We start from the raw sequence: 15,130 nt of genomic DNA, 5'->3' as shown, positions 1-15,130 counted from the left end.
TCATGCTTTTCCCTTTTGCTGTAAGAGACAGAGCTAAAACATGGTTAGACTCACAACCTAAAGATAGCCTGGACTCTTGGGATAAGCTGGTCACGACTTTCTTGGATAAATTCTTTCCTCCTCAAAAGCTGAGCAAGCTTAGAGTGGATGTTCAGACCTTCAAGCAAAAGGATGGTGAATCCCTCTATGAAACTTGGGAAAGATACAAGCAGCTGACCAAAAGGTGTCCATCTGACATGTTTTCAGAATGAACCATATTAGATATATTCTATTATGGTCTATCTGAGTTTTTGAAAATGTCACTGGACCATTCTGCAGGTGGATCCATTCACCTAAAGAAAACGCCTGCAGAAGCTCAAGAACTTATTGACATGGTTGCAAATAACCAATTCATGTACACTTCTGAGAGAAATTCCGTGAATAATGGGACGCCTCAGAGGAAGGGAGTTCTTGAAATTGATGCTCTGAATGCCATATTGGCTCCGAACAAAGTGTTGACTCAGCAAGTTAACATGATTTCTCAAAGTCTGAATGGATGGCAAAATGCATTCAACAGTACTAAAGAGGCAACTTCTGAAGAAGCTTATGATCTTGAGAACCCTCCAATAGCAGAGGTAAATTACATGGGTGAACCTTATGGAAACACCTATAACTCATCATGGAGAAATCACCCAAATTTCTCATGGAAGGATCAACAAAAGCCTCAACAAGGCTTTAATAATGGTGGAAGAAATAGGCTCAGTAATAACAAGCCTTTTCCATCATCTTCTCAGCAACAGACAGAAAATTCTGAACAGAGCCCCTCTAATTTAGCAAACTTGGTCTTTGATCTGTCAAAAGTCACTTTTAGTTTCATGAGTGAAACAAGATCCTCCATCAGAAATCTGGAGGCACAAGTGGGCCAGCTGAGTAAGAAAGTCATTGAAACTCCTCCCAGTATTCTCCCAAGCAATACAGAAGAAAATCCAAAAGGAGAGTGCAAGGTCATTGATGTGATCAATATGGCCGAATGCACAAGGGAGGAGAAGGACGAAAATCCTAGTGAGGAGAACCTCCTGGGACGTCTCTCAAGCAAGAAGGAGTTTCCTATTAAGGATCCAAAGGAATCTGAGGCTCATATAGAGACCATAGAGATTCCATTAAATCTCCTTCTGTCATTCATGAGCTCTGAAGACTATTCTTCCTCTGAAGAGGATGAAGATGTGACTGGAGAGCAAGTTGCTCAATATTTAGGAGCTATCATGATGCTGAATGCCAAGTTGTTTGGTAATGCGACTTGGGAAAGTGAACCTCCCTTGCTCATTAGTGAACTAGATACCTGTATTCAGCAAATTTTACCTCAAAAGAGACAAGATCCTGGCAAGTTCTTAATACCTTGTACCATAGGCACCATGACCTTTGAAAAAGCTCTATGTGATCTGGAGTCAGGGATAAATATTATGCCACTCTCTGTAATGGAGAAGCTGGGGATCATTGAGGTACAACCTGCCTTGTTCTCATTACAATTGGCAGACAAGTCATTAAGACAAGCTTATGGATTAGTAGAGGACGTGTTAGTAAAGGTTGAAGGCCTTTACATCACTGCTGATTTCATAATCTTAGACACTAGGAAGGAAGAGGATGAGTGCATCATCCTTGGAAGACCTTTCCTAGCCACAGCAGGAGCTGTGATAGATGTCAACAGAGATGAATTAGTCTTTCAATTGAATGGGGACTACCTTGTGTTTAAGGCACATGGCCATCCCTCTGTGACAAAAGAGAGTAAGCATGAAGAGCTTCTCTCAGTACAGAGTCAAACAGAGCCCCAACAGTCAAACTCTAAGTTTGTGTTGGGAGGCCACAACCAAACACCAAGTTTGGTGTTAAGACCCCATATCCAAACTCTAAGTTTGGTGTTGGGAGTTTTACAACATTGACCTGATCACCTTTGTGGCTCCATGAGAGCCCACTGTCAAGCTAATGACATTAAAAGAGCGCTTGTTGGGAGGCAACCCAATTTTTATTTATCTAATTTTTATTTTATTGTTATTTTGTGTTTTATTAGGTACATGATCATGTGGAGTCACGAAAAAAATATAAAAATTAAAAACAGAATCAAAAACAGCAGAAGAAAAATCATACCCTGGAGGGAGGACATACTGGCGTTCAACGCCAGTAAGGAGCATCTGGCTGGCGTTCAACGCAAGAACAGAGCATGAATCTGGCGCTGAACGCCAGAAACAAGCAACATCCTGGCGTTTGAACGCCAGGAATGTGCCTTGAGGAAAGCTGGCGCTGAACGCCAGTAACAAGCATGGAACTGGCGTTCAACGCCAGAAACATGCTACACATGGGCGTTAAACGCCCAGAGTGTGCATCATCTCGGCGTTTAAACGCTAGAATGGTATGCAAAGGCATTTTACACGCCTAATTAGTGCAGGGATGTAAATCCTTGACACCTCAGGATCTGTGGACCCCACAAGATCATCTCAGGATCTGTGGACCCCATAGGATCCCCACCTAACATATTCCCACCTTACCTCCTAATCCTATAACACTCTTCCCCAAAACACACTTCCCAACAACTTCAATCTCTCTTCCCAATTACCCCCTTCACCACTCACATCCATCCACTCTTCCCCATAAACCCCACCCACCTTCAAAATTCAAAAATCTTTCCCACCCCAAACCCACCCTAAATGACCGAAACTACACCCACTCCTCTCCCTATATATACCCTTTCATTCTACTTCATTTTCACACAACACAAACCCCCTCTTCTACACCGTGGCCGAAACACCATCTCTCACTCTCCTCCATATTTTCTTCTTCTTCTTCTTCTCTTCTTTCTTCTCTTGCTCGAGGGCGAGCAATATTTTAAGTTTGGTGTGGTAAAAGCATAAACTTTTTGTTTTTCCATTACCATTAATGGCACCTAAGGCCGGAGAATCCTCTAGAAAAGGAAAAGGGAAGACAAAAGCTTCCACCTTCGAGTCATGGGAGATGGAAAGATTCATCTCCAAAAGCCATCAAGACCACTTCTATGATGTTGTGGCAAAGAAGAAGGTGATCCCAGAGGTCCCTTTCAAGCTCAAGAAAAATGAGTATCCGGAGATCCGACATGAGATCCGAAGAAGAGGTTGGGAAGTCCTAACCAACCCCATGCAACAAGTCGGAATCTTAATGGTTTAAGAATTCTATGCCAATGCATGGATCACTAAGAACCATGATCAAAGTGTGAACCCGAGTCCAAAGAATTATCTCACAATGGTTCGGGGGAAATACTTAGATTTTAGTCCGGAAAATGTGAGGTTGGCATTCCACTTGCCCATGATGCAAGGAGATGAACGCCCCTACACTAGAAGGGTCAACTTTGATCAAAGGTTGGACCAAGTCCTCATGGACATATGTGTGGAAGGAGCTCAATGGAAAAGAGACTCCAAAGGCAAGCCAGTTCAACTGAGAAGACTGGACCTCAAGCCTGTGACTAGAGAATGGTTGGAGTTCATTCAACGCTCCATCATTCCCACTAGCAACCGATCTGAAGTTACTGTGGATCGGGCCATCATGATTCATAGCATCATGATTGGAGAGGAAGTAGAAGTTCATGAAGTCATCTCCAATGAAATCTACAAAATAGCCGATAAGTCCTCCAACACGGCAATGCTAGCTTTTCCTCATCTTATTTGCCATCTATGTTACTCAGCTGGAGTTATCATAGAAGGAGACATCCTCATTGAAGAGGATAAGCCCATCACCAAGAAGAGGATGGAGCAAGCAAGAGAGACCCTCCACGGATCTCAAGAGATGCATGAGGAAGCTCATCATCAAAAAATCCCTGAGATGCCTCAAGAGATACACTTTCCTCCCAACAACTATTGGGAACAACTCAACACTTCCTTAGAAGATTTGAGCTATAATGTGGAACAATTAAGGGTGGAACATCATGAGCACTCCGTCATTCTCCATGAAATAAGAGAAGATCAAAGAGCAATGAGGAAGGAGCAACAAAGGCAAGGAAGGGACATAGAAGAGCTTAAGGACATTGTTGGTCCTTCAAGAAGAAGACGCCACTAAGGTGGATTCATTCCTTGTTCTTACTTTTCTGCTATTCGGTTTTTATATTATATGTTTATCTATGTTTTGTGTCTCTACTTCATGATCATTAGTGTTTAGTAACTATGTCTTAAAGTTATGAATAATTCCATTAATCCTTCACCTTTCTTAAATGAAAAATGTTTTTAATTCAAAAGAACAAGAAGTACATGAATTTCGAATTTATCCTTGAATTTAGTTTAATTATATTGATGTGGTGACAATACTTTTTGTTTTCTGAATGAATGCTTAAACAGTGCATATTTTTTATCTTGTTGTTTATGAATGTTAAAATTGTTGGCTCTTGAAAGAATGATGAACAAAGAGAAATATTATTGATTATCTGAAAAATCATAAAATTTATTCTTGAAGCAAGAAAAAGCAATGAAAAACAAAAGCTTGCAAAAAAAAAGAAAAAAAAAAGAAAGAAAAAGAAAAAGCAAGCAAAAAAAGCCAATAGCCCTTAAAACCAAAAGGTAAGGGTAAAAAGGATCCAAGGCTTTGAGCATCAATGGATAGGAGGGCCCAAGGAAATAAAATCCAGGCCTAAGCGGCTAAATTAAGCTGTCCCTAACCATGTGCTTGTAGCATGCAGGTCCAAGTGAAAAACTTGAGACTGAGTGGTTAAAGTCGTGATCCAAAATAAAAAGAGTGTGCTTAAGAGCTCTGGACACCACTAACTGGAGACTCTAGCAAAGCTGAGTCACAATCTGAAAAGGTTCACCCAGTCATGTGTCTGTGGCATTTATGTATCCGGTGGTAATACTGGAAAACAAAGTGCTTAGGGCCACGGCCAAGACTCATAAAAGTAGCTGTGTTCAAGAATCAACATACTTAACTAGGAGAATCAATAACACTATCCGAAATTCTAAGTTCCTAAGAGAAGCCAATCATTCTAAACTTCAAAGGAAAAAGTGAGATGCCAAAACTGTTCAGAAGCAAAAAGCTACAAGTCTCGCTCTCTAATTAAAATTAATATTCATTGATATTTTGGAATTTATAGTATATTCTCTTCTTTTTATCCTATTTGATTTTCAGTTGCTTGGGACAAACAACAATTTAAGTTTGGTGTTGTGATGAGCGGATAATTTATACGCTTTTTGGCATTGTTTTTAGGTAGTTTTTAGTAAGTTCAAGCTACTTTTAGGGATGTTTTCATTAGTTTTTATGTTAAATTCACATTTCTGGACTTTACTATGAGTTTGTGTGTTTTTCTATGATTTCAGGTAATTTCTGGCTGAAATTGAGGGACTTGAGCAAAACTCTGATAGGAGGCTGACAAAGGACTGCTGATGCTGTTGGAATCTGACCTCCCTGCAATCGAAATAGATTTTCTGGAGCTACAGAATTCTAAATGGCGTGCTCTTAATGGTGTTGGAAAGTAGACATCCAGAGCTTTCCAGCAATATATAATAGTCCATACTTTATTCGGGAATTGATGACGTAAACTGGCGCTCAACGCCAGTTCCATGCTGCTGTCTGGAGTAAAACGCCAGAAACACGTCACGACCCGGAGTTGAATGCCCAAAACACATTACAACTTGGTGTTCAACTCCAAAAGAAGCCTCAGCTCGTGGATAGATCAAGCTCAGCCCAAGCACACACCAAGTGGGCCCTGGAAGTGGATTTATGCATCGATTACTTACTCATGTAAACCCTAGTAGTTAGTCTAGTATAAATAGGATAATTTACTATTGTATTAGACATCTTTGGTCTCAGTTTTGTTTTATTCTTCATCTTAGGAGGTCATTGATCACGTTTTGGGGGGCTGGCCATTCGGCCATGCCTGAACCTTTCACTTATGTATTTTCAACGGTGGAGTTTCTACACACCATAGATTAAGGGTGTGGAGCTCTGCTGTACCTCAAGTTTCAATGCAATTACTACTATTTTCTATTCAATTCTCTTTATTCCTATTCTAAGATATTCGTTGCACTTCAACTTGATGAATGTGATGATCCGTGACACTCATCATCATTCTCACCTATGAACGCGCGTGACTGACAACCACTTCCGTTCTACCTTAGACGGAGCGCATATCTCTTGGATTCCTTAATCAGAATCTTCGTGGTATAAGCTAGAATTGATGGCGGCATTCATGGGAATCCGGAAGGTCTAACCTTGTCTGTGGTATTCCGAGTAGGATTCCGGGATTGAATGACTGTGACGAGCTTCAAACTCCTGAAGGCTGGCCATTAGTGACAGACGCAAAAGAATCAATAGATTCTATTCCAACCTGATTGAGAACCGACAGATGATTAGCCATGCTGTGACAGAGCATTTGGACCTTTTTCACTGAGAGGATAGGATGTAGCCATTGACAACGGTGATGCCCTACATACAGCTTGCCATGGAAAGGAGTAAGAGGGATTGAAGGAAGAAGTAGGAAAGTAGAAAAAGAAAGGGCACAGTATCTCCATACGCTTATCTGAAATTCCCACTATTAATTTACATAAGTATTTCTATCCCTTTATTTTATTTATCTTTTAAATATCTAATCCAATTACATTTGACTCTACCTGACTGGGATTTACAAGATGACCATAGCTTGCTTCATACCAACAATCTCTGTGGGATCGACCCTTACTCATGTAAGGTATTACTTGGACGACCCAGTACACTTGCTGGTTAGTTGAACGGAGTTGTGTCCACACATAGTAAAGAGCTATTATCTCGAATTAAATTTCATACAAGTACAAAGAGTACGAATCACAATTTCGTCCACCATATACTATGAGTTTGTATCACAAGTATGAATAGAATTTGGAGAAAATGGATCATAGGTGAAGACAATTACCTACACATTGAAAGGAAAGATGCTATAAGTAAGAAAAAAGAAAATAACAAGAAGAAAGTTCGAAGAAAAGTCTAAAAAGAAAGAAGACCATGCACAATTCTCAATGTCTCCTTCCAAGTCTTATTCAGTTATTTGATGCTTTTTTCATCATGCTTTCCTTCCATGAGAGTTACTTACATCCACTTGGGTCCTCAGATCCCCTTTCTATTGCATAGTTCTACTGACTGTTCTCTCTCCTCTACTTGTATTAATACTCCCTCCATTGAAACTTGACTTTGCCCTCAAAGTTGAAAATAGGATATTGAATTCACATTACCTCATATGACTCACACGGGGCTTTCTATGCTGATAAGTTTTACCACTTATCATTTCTCTTAATTATTCGATGTCCCATAACTATCTGTAGTTGTAAGTGACATCCTCTTTCATCCACTAATAGTGGGGAGGAAAGGTGCACCTTCACATTTTTCAACAGCGAGATACAAAAAATCTTATGGATCTTAGCTGAAATGAGAAATTTCAATTTGTATGCCACTGATCTTTGTCAGTATAGCTGCAATTTTAGGTAGACAAAGTCTCCTACCACAAATTCCAACTTCCTGTGTATGTTGTCAGCCTAAGCCTTCATCCAAGCTTGGGCTTTTTGTAAATTGTACTTCAGAATAACCAAAACAGCATCATATAGTTGCAGTAATTCTTGCAAAGCTGGTGGATAGTTCGGGTTAGCTTCACATCTTATCAAAGGAGAAAGGTCCATCCCAAACACAGCCTTAAAGGGTATCATACCGATAGGTGAATGAAATAAAGTGTTATAGCTATTAGCTACCTAAGGCAAGAGCTTATACCATTCCTTTAGATTCTCCTGCATATAGCACCTCAAATACATCTTTAGACATCTATTAAACTCTGTGTTTTGGCCTCCAATTCTGGATAATATGCGGAACATCTAGCCAATAATATACCCTGACTTGTGCATCATTGCTCCCAAAATTTATTCATGAAGACTTTATCACAATCTAAAATGATGGATTGGGGCACATGCCGCGTATGCTAACCACATTTCGGATGAAGACTTCAGCAATTTTCGGCGACATAAAATTTGCTAGAAAGAGAATAAAATGGAAAAATTTAGACAAGTGATCGACAATGACCAAGATCACTAAGCAACCATGGGTTGGTAGTAGGCCAGTGATAAAATTTATCGAAATGTCCTGCAAAATTTGAGATAGATTGGGAGGGATTCAAGTAAGCCAGCCGATGGTTGTGTCATATACTTGGTTTGTTGGCAAATAGAGCAAGTCTTAATGTACCTCCTTACTGAGTATGCCATATCTTACCAATAAAACTGGGCAGATAATTGAGACAATGTCTTTTGTACATTTTCACGTCCCTCAACAATGGAATCGTAAAACTCCTTGTTGAATCAAGGCTGAGTGTGTTGGAATAACGAGTTTGTCATTCCAGTACTAGAGCCCTCGTCTAAGTTGCAACTTTCCCGAGTTTAACTCTGCCTACAAAAAATCAGACTTAGGTAGACAATGCTGATGTTCCTGCTGTAACAATCAAATTTTCGACAAGGTCGGATCACTGCCAGTTATTAGGTGTCACCTCCTAGTAATCCTATAAAATTTTAGACTCGATAATATTTACTACCTATGAGCCTTTCGTACTAACGGAATCGCGTATGTTAGCTTATTTTTATCAAATGTTTTTCTTAGTAAACCCGTTAGCAGCAACCAAAACATCATCAGAGATATATAATATAAAGTAAATAGAAAACTAACAGCAAAATTAAAATAGCAACAAGATTACAGAAAAGCTTTTATACATATATACGTCTTTAAGTTAGTTCATACAAACTTGACACACTTAGCTATATATATATATATATATATACTGGTACCTGGACTAACAAAGAAAAAAATATCAAATTCTACCCCTAAAAAATGCTACAAAAGTGAGGGAAGGAAAAGTATAAGGAATAAAGATCATCTATCCTACATTCTTCTCACCGTCGGAGCACAAGTTTGTAGGCATCATGTCAGGATTAGTCTCAAGAATTTTCTGTAGGGTTCAAAAACAAATACTCCTCTAGTACCTCTCTGAATAAAACTCCAGTGGTGGCAGACAAGTTGAGATCTTCTAGCTAGGGGGGAGAGGGAAAAAAAAGAAAGGGTGAAAACCTATATGGTTCTCAGTAAGGCAACATCGTAACAATACATCTGTCTCGTGAAACCTAGGATTCTGGCTCTATCATAATAACTCGCTTGCTAAGTCTCTCGGCTATTTTTGCTGCGTAGCTCTGACATAACTCTATCTTGCCATCTTCCGTTGGGGTTAATGCCGCTCTTTATGCTATTCTCTATGGCTATTGTTCCTAATTTTACTATCTTAATCTAAGCTTTAGAGAAATTGTAATTATACAACTTTAAAACACAAAAAAGAATCAGAGAATATAAAGTTAACAAGAAGCAGATAGCACGTAGCAGAAAGAATGAACAGTAAATAATCACAATCAAATGCGCAATCAATTTATGATGCATGCCTGTTCCTAGTGTAGGCCATGAGCTCATGCGTCAGTTGTTTACCCACAACCCGACGTTACTCGAGGTGAACCCTGTATATGGTCTCTTTACCGTGTCAATCATACACAATTATCATCATGGGCGAACCCATGTCAATTAGGATATCTTGGCATCATGGTAAGAAATAGTGCTATTAGTTAGGCGAACATTCCCACATTAGCAATCTTAGGCTATCAGTCAAGCGGTCACTTTCGCAATAGCAATTTGGCACAAGGCCCATTCAACATACATTATGCTATCAGTTAGACGGACATTCCCGCATTAACAATCTTAGGCTATCAGTCAGGCGGATACTTTTGCATTAGCACTTTGGCACAAAGGCCCATTCGAACCAACAAACAGTTCTCATGAATCATTATCCATTCATGGTTTCTCATTTTTTTTCTTTTCATCATGCCTCCGCATCACCTTATAAATACGCTACCTCTGCATCATCATATACTAAGCATACCTCCTCATCACCATGTTACTAAGCATACCTCCGCATCACTTTTTAACTTTAAACCTTCCTAGGGACAACTTGCATTCTTATTTATTTTCTTGAATTGTCTAGCCTATTGCCTACTTGGCGACTATTCTTCTATTAATAATTAATATAACAAACAAACTCATATTTGTACAAACTTTATGTCCACGCGTTTGTAATGAACTCAAGTTTCTAAAGAACTAAGAATAATATTTTTTTGGGTAGTCTAATGCTAGATATTGAAAAAAACCGAGACTGTTATTCTAGATTCTTGGAACAGCACCTTGTTGTCTTGTTATGTGGTTTTTATGTTGCGAAAGCTTATGCACGGACTATCTCTCTTGGTAAGGTCATTCTAGAGATCTTAATCTTTAATTTGAATTAGGTTTTACTGCATTTGGATTAGAATTAAATTTGATAACAAATTCAGTAAAAATCTGCTGCTACCATTAAGAAGATTTCAGAAAAATACAACAGGCTGCTCTGTATTTGAAAAATCTACAATAAATCCAATTCTAATCCGTTACTTCTAGGTTTTGGTGAGGATACACTCTACACCCTTAAGGTTTAGGAAAAATAAGTTTTGGATTCATAACACCTCTTTTGGTTAATTAAATGTCAGTTGGAAGTGCTACCTTATTTTTAGTAATTGGTTCTGAATTTCTGCGAACAACCCATATTCCAAGAGACATAACTAACTATACAAAATAGCTATGGATGTGAAATTTATACTCACTTAAAATAGACTTATAGATGTAAAATCTTTTTGGAAGCAACGCAAAATATCAAATAAATCAAAAGTTCTAGCGACTAGAAGTTGATACTACAAAGCCAGAAAACCAGAAAATTCTACAGCAACCACTAATTTTCAAAAATTCGCATCTTCCAAACCACTTGGCCAAATCCCTTGAAATTTTTATGGAGAAATCCTGTCGTCTTGAAGTTTATTATAGAAATAATTTTGCTTGTAAAAACTGGCCAGATTACTCCCAGAATTTATTTTAAGTTACTGTCCAATCTGTTTTAGAATATCTGCAGGAAGGCTCCCTAATTTTTCATAACCAAATTTGATCCTCTAAGTTTCTAACTCATACCATATCTATATGAATTATGTCATACTCTGTTCAAGAGACTCAGTTTCATATACATCAAGAATTTACATAATAAACATAACATGATTACACTTTCATAACATTAAAAATCTGCACTACATCCAACAACAATAATTCAACCAGTTAACATAATTTTCAGCAATGTCAATCATATTAGCTTATCATCATCAATCAAGATCACATCTAATAATTACCCATAGCCAATCTACAATCCTATTATTTACCTCTTTTGAAGTTCAAAATTTTATTTGTGCCTCTTCCTTGAATTAGAAATCCTAACCACACGAAATTGAATCTTCAGTCAGCCCCATCTCATGCCATCACTTTTTTTCTCTTGTTGCTCTAATTGATGGAGAACAAGAAGAATTAGAAAGACTCCTCTTTAACTTTCTTTTGGCATCACCCCTGCTCCCTCTGTTGTTCTCTTGCTCTCTCGTTCCTGTTTTTTTTTTTTTTTTGCATTGAAAAAGAATACCCAAAAAAAATGTGTATGCTTATCGTTCGTTTGAATCGAAAAAAAGCGGTTTAATGTGTTGGTTCATATTTAACTAATCTTTAATGATATATTTATACTTCTCTTTAATTAATAATTAAAGATATAATATTCTGTGATGTTTAATAGAAAAATATGGAGAAAGAAAACAAAAACCATGACTTTATAATGGAGAAAAAACCGGTTGATTATGAAGGGGTGGAGTTTGTTTGGTACGATTTTCTGCTTAGAACATGCTTTTATTTCTCACGGTATACCTATTATTTTCACTTATCAAGTCTAAATTTGTCTTATTATTTTATGATGAGGTGATTCTTAGATATTTATCGAATTTCTTATCACAGAATTTTTGAGAATAATTCTATGGAGAATCAGGGTGTTATATCGCATCCACCTTACAAAAAGTTTTGCCCTCGAAATCGAAACTTCGAGTATACCTAAGCATTGAAAATTCTTAAGAAAGACACGTCCTAACTTTGGTACTATATTAACACAATACGCATCTTACACAGAATGGAGTTCGATCCTAAGGACATCCGTAAGCAAAGTTGATGGAAACTATTCACATTTGTGCCTCGTGTCACCATGCTTCCACTGCGCATCACTCACATCAGGCTGTCTTGGATTCATCGTTACCATTTTCGTACTATTCTTATCCCAACATTTAATAGTCAACCGTACTTCTAAGTACAACAGCTGCGTTCCATACAAATGTGGTCATCGACATTTAAAAGTTTTATGATGGCGGTCTATCTGATAACCGCATGTGTTGCGAGAAATCCTATATCGATAAATTCGTCTACTCATAATCATTGAGGTCTTATTCATTCCCAACAATCAATATCAAGGTGATCAACCTTAGCATATCAGGTCAAGTGTGAAATTAATTCTTGAACAAGCGCTCACAGACAATCATGCTAAATGTATCAATAAAGATACCCTAATAGCATAAGAAGACAAAAAGCAGCGCATGCAACGAAGCATAGTCAGTCCATTCCCAAGCTCTATTAGGAACGAACTACTCTAGTACCAAGTTGTAACAACCCAATTTCTGACATGTTCGAATCACTGTCAGTCATCAGGTGTCACCTCCCAGTAATCCTATAAAATTCTAGACTCGATAATATTTACTACCTATGAGCCATTCGTACAAACGGAATCGTGTATGTTATCTTATTTTTATCATATGTTTTTCTTAGTAAACCCATTAGCAGCAACCATAACATCATCAAAGATATATAATATATAGTAAACAGAAAAATAACAGCAAAATTAAAATAGCAACAAGATTAAAGAAAAGCTTTCATACATATATACGTCTTAAGTTAGTTCATACATATATATACAACTGATAACTTTCCAGAATACCTCGTTCATATAGAAAACTCCTAAATTGGTACCTGGACTAACAAAGAAAAGAAAATATCAAATTCTACCCCTAAAAAATGCTACAAAAGTGAGGAAAAATAAAGTCTAAAGAATAAATATCATCTATCCTACATTCTTCTCACCATCGTGGTACAAGCCTGCAGGCATCATCTCAGGACTAGTCACGAGAATCTCCTGTAGGGTCTGAAAACACATGCTCCTCTAGTACCTCTTTGAATAAAACTCTAGTGGTGGCAGACAAGTCGAGATCTTCCATTGGGGGAGGGAAGGAAGGGGTGAGAACCTATATGGTTCCCAATAAGACAACATCGTAAAAACACATCTCTCTCGTGAAACCTAGGATTCTGGCTCTATCGTAATAACTCGCTTGCTAAGTCTTTCGGCTACTTCTACTGTGCGGGTCTGACATAACTTAATCTTGGCATCTTCTGTTGGGGTTAATGCCGCTCTTTATGCTATTCTCTATGGCTATTCTTCCTAGTTTTACTATCTTAATCTAAGCTTTGGAGAAATTGTAATTATATAACTTTAAAACACAAACAAGAATCAAAGAATAGAAAATTAACAAGAAGCAGATAGCACGTAGCAGAAAGAACGAACAGTAAATAATCCCAATCAAATGCGCAAACAATTTATTATGCATTCCTATTCCTAGTGCAGGCCATAAGCTCATGCGTCGGTTGTTTACCCGCAACCCAATGTTACTCGGGGCAAATCCTGAATATGGTCTCTTAACAGTGTCAATCATGCACAATTATCATCATGCGCGAACCTATGTCAGTTAGGATTTCTTTGCATCACAGTAAGAAACAGTGCTATCAATTAGGTGAATATTCCCGAATTAGCAATCTTAGGCTATTAGTCAAGCGGTCACTTTCGCATTAACAATTTGGCACAAGGCCCATTCAACATACATTATGCTATCAGTTAGACGAACATTCTCGCATTAGCAATCTTAGGCTATCAGCCAGGCGGGCACTTCCGCATTAGCACTTTGGCACAAAGGCCCATTCAAACCAACAAACAGTTCTCATGAATCATTATCCATTCATGGTTTCTCACTTTCTTTCTTTTCATCATGCCTTCGTATCACCTTATAAATATGCATACCTCCACATCACCATATAACTAAGCATACCTCCTCATTACCATGTTACTAAACATACCTCCGCATCACCTTTTAACTTTAAACCTTCCTAGGAACAACTTACATTCTTATTTAATTTCTTGACTTGTCTAGCCTATTACCTTCTTGGCGACCAGTCTTTTATTTAATAATTAATATAACAAACGAACTCAAATTCACACAAACTTTATGTCCACACGTTCGTATTGAACTCAAGTTTCTAAAGAATAAAGAATCATATTTTTTGGATAGTCTAACACTAGATATTGAAAAAAAATTGAGACTGTTATTCTAGATTCTTGGAACAATACCTTGATGTCTTGTTATGTGGTTTTTATGTTGCGAAAGCTTATGCACGGACTATCTCTCTTGGTAAGGTCATTTTTGGAGATCCTAATATTCAATTAGGTTTTACTGAATTCGGATTAGAATTGAATTTGATAACAAATTCAATAAAAATCTGCTGCTACCATTAAGAAGATTTCAGAAAAATACAACAGGCAGCTCTGTTTTTGAAAAATCTACAATAAATTCAATTTTAATTCGTTACTTCTAGATTTTGGTAAGGATACACTCTACACCCCTAAGTTTAAGGAAAAATAAGTTTTAGATTCATAGCACCTCGTTTGGTTAATTAAATGTTAGTTGGAAGTGTTGCCCTATTTTTAGTAATTGGTTCTGAATTTTCTGCGAAAAACCCAGCTTCCAAGTGACATAACTAACTATACAAAATAGCTATGGACGTAAAATTTGTACTCACTTAAAATAGACTTATAGATATGTAGAATGTTTTTACAAGAAACACAAAATATCAAATAAATCAAAAGTTCTAGCGGCTAGAAGTTGATACTACAGAATCAGAAAACCAGAAAATTCTACACCAACCACTAATTTTCAAAAATTCGCATCTTGCAAACCACTTGGCCAAATTTCTTGAAATTTTTATGGAAAAATATTGACCTCTTAAAAATTATTATAAAAATTATTTCTCTTATAAAAACTGGCCAGATTGCTCCCAGAATTTATTTTAAGTTGCTATCCGATCTGTTTTAGAATTTCTGCATCAAGGCTCCCTAATTTTCCATAAC

This window comes from Arachis stenosperma, chromosome 7, assembly GCF_014773155.1.
Source record: "Arachis stenosperma cultivar V10309 chromosome 7, arast.V10309.gnm1.PFL2, whole genome shotgun sequence".
In the NCBI taxonomy this organism is placed as follows: domain Eukaryota; kingdom Viridiplantae; phylum Streptophyta; class Magnoliopsida; order Fabales; family Fabaceae; genus Arachis; species Arachis stenosperma.
The sequence above is the reverse complement of the archived record's forward strand: the minus strand, read 5'-3'. Positions refer to the sequence as shown.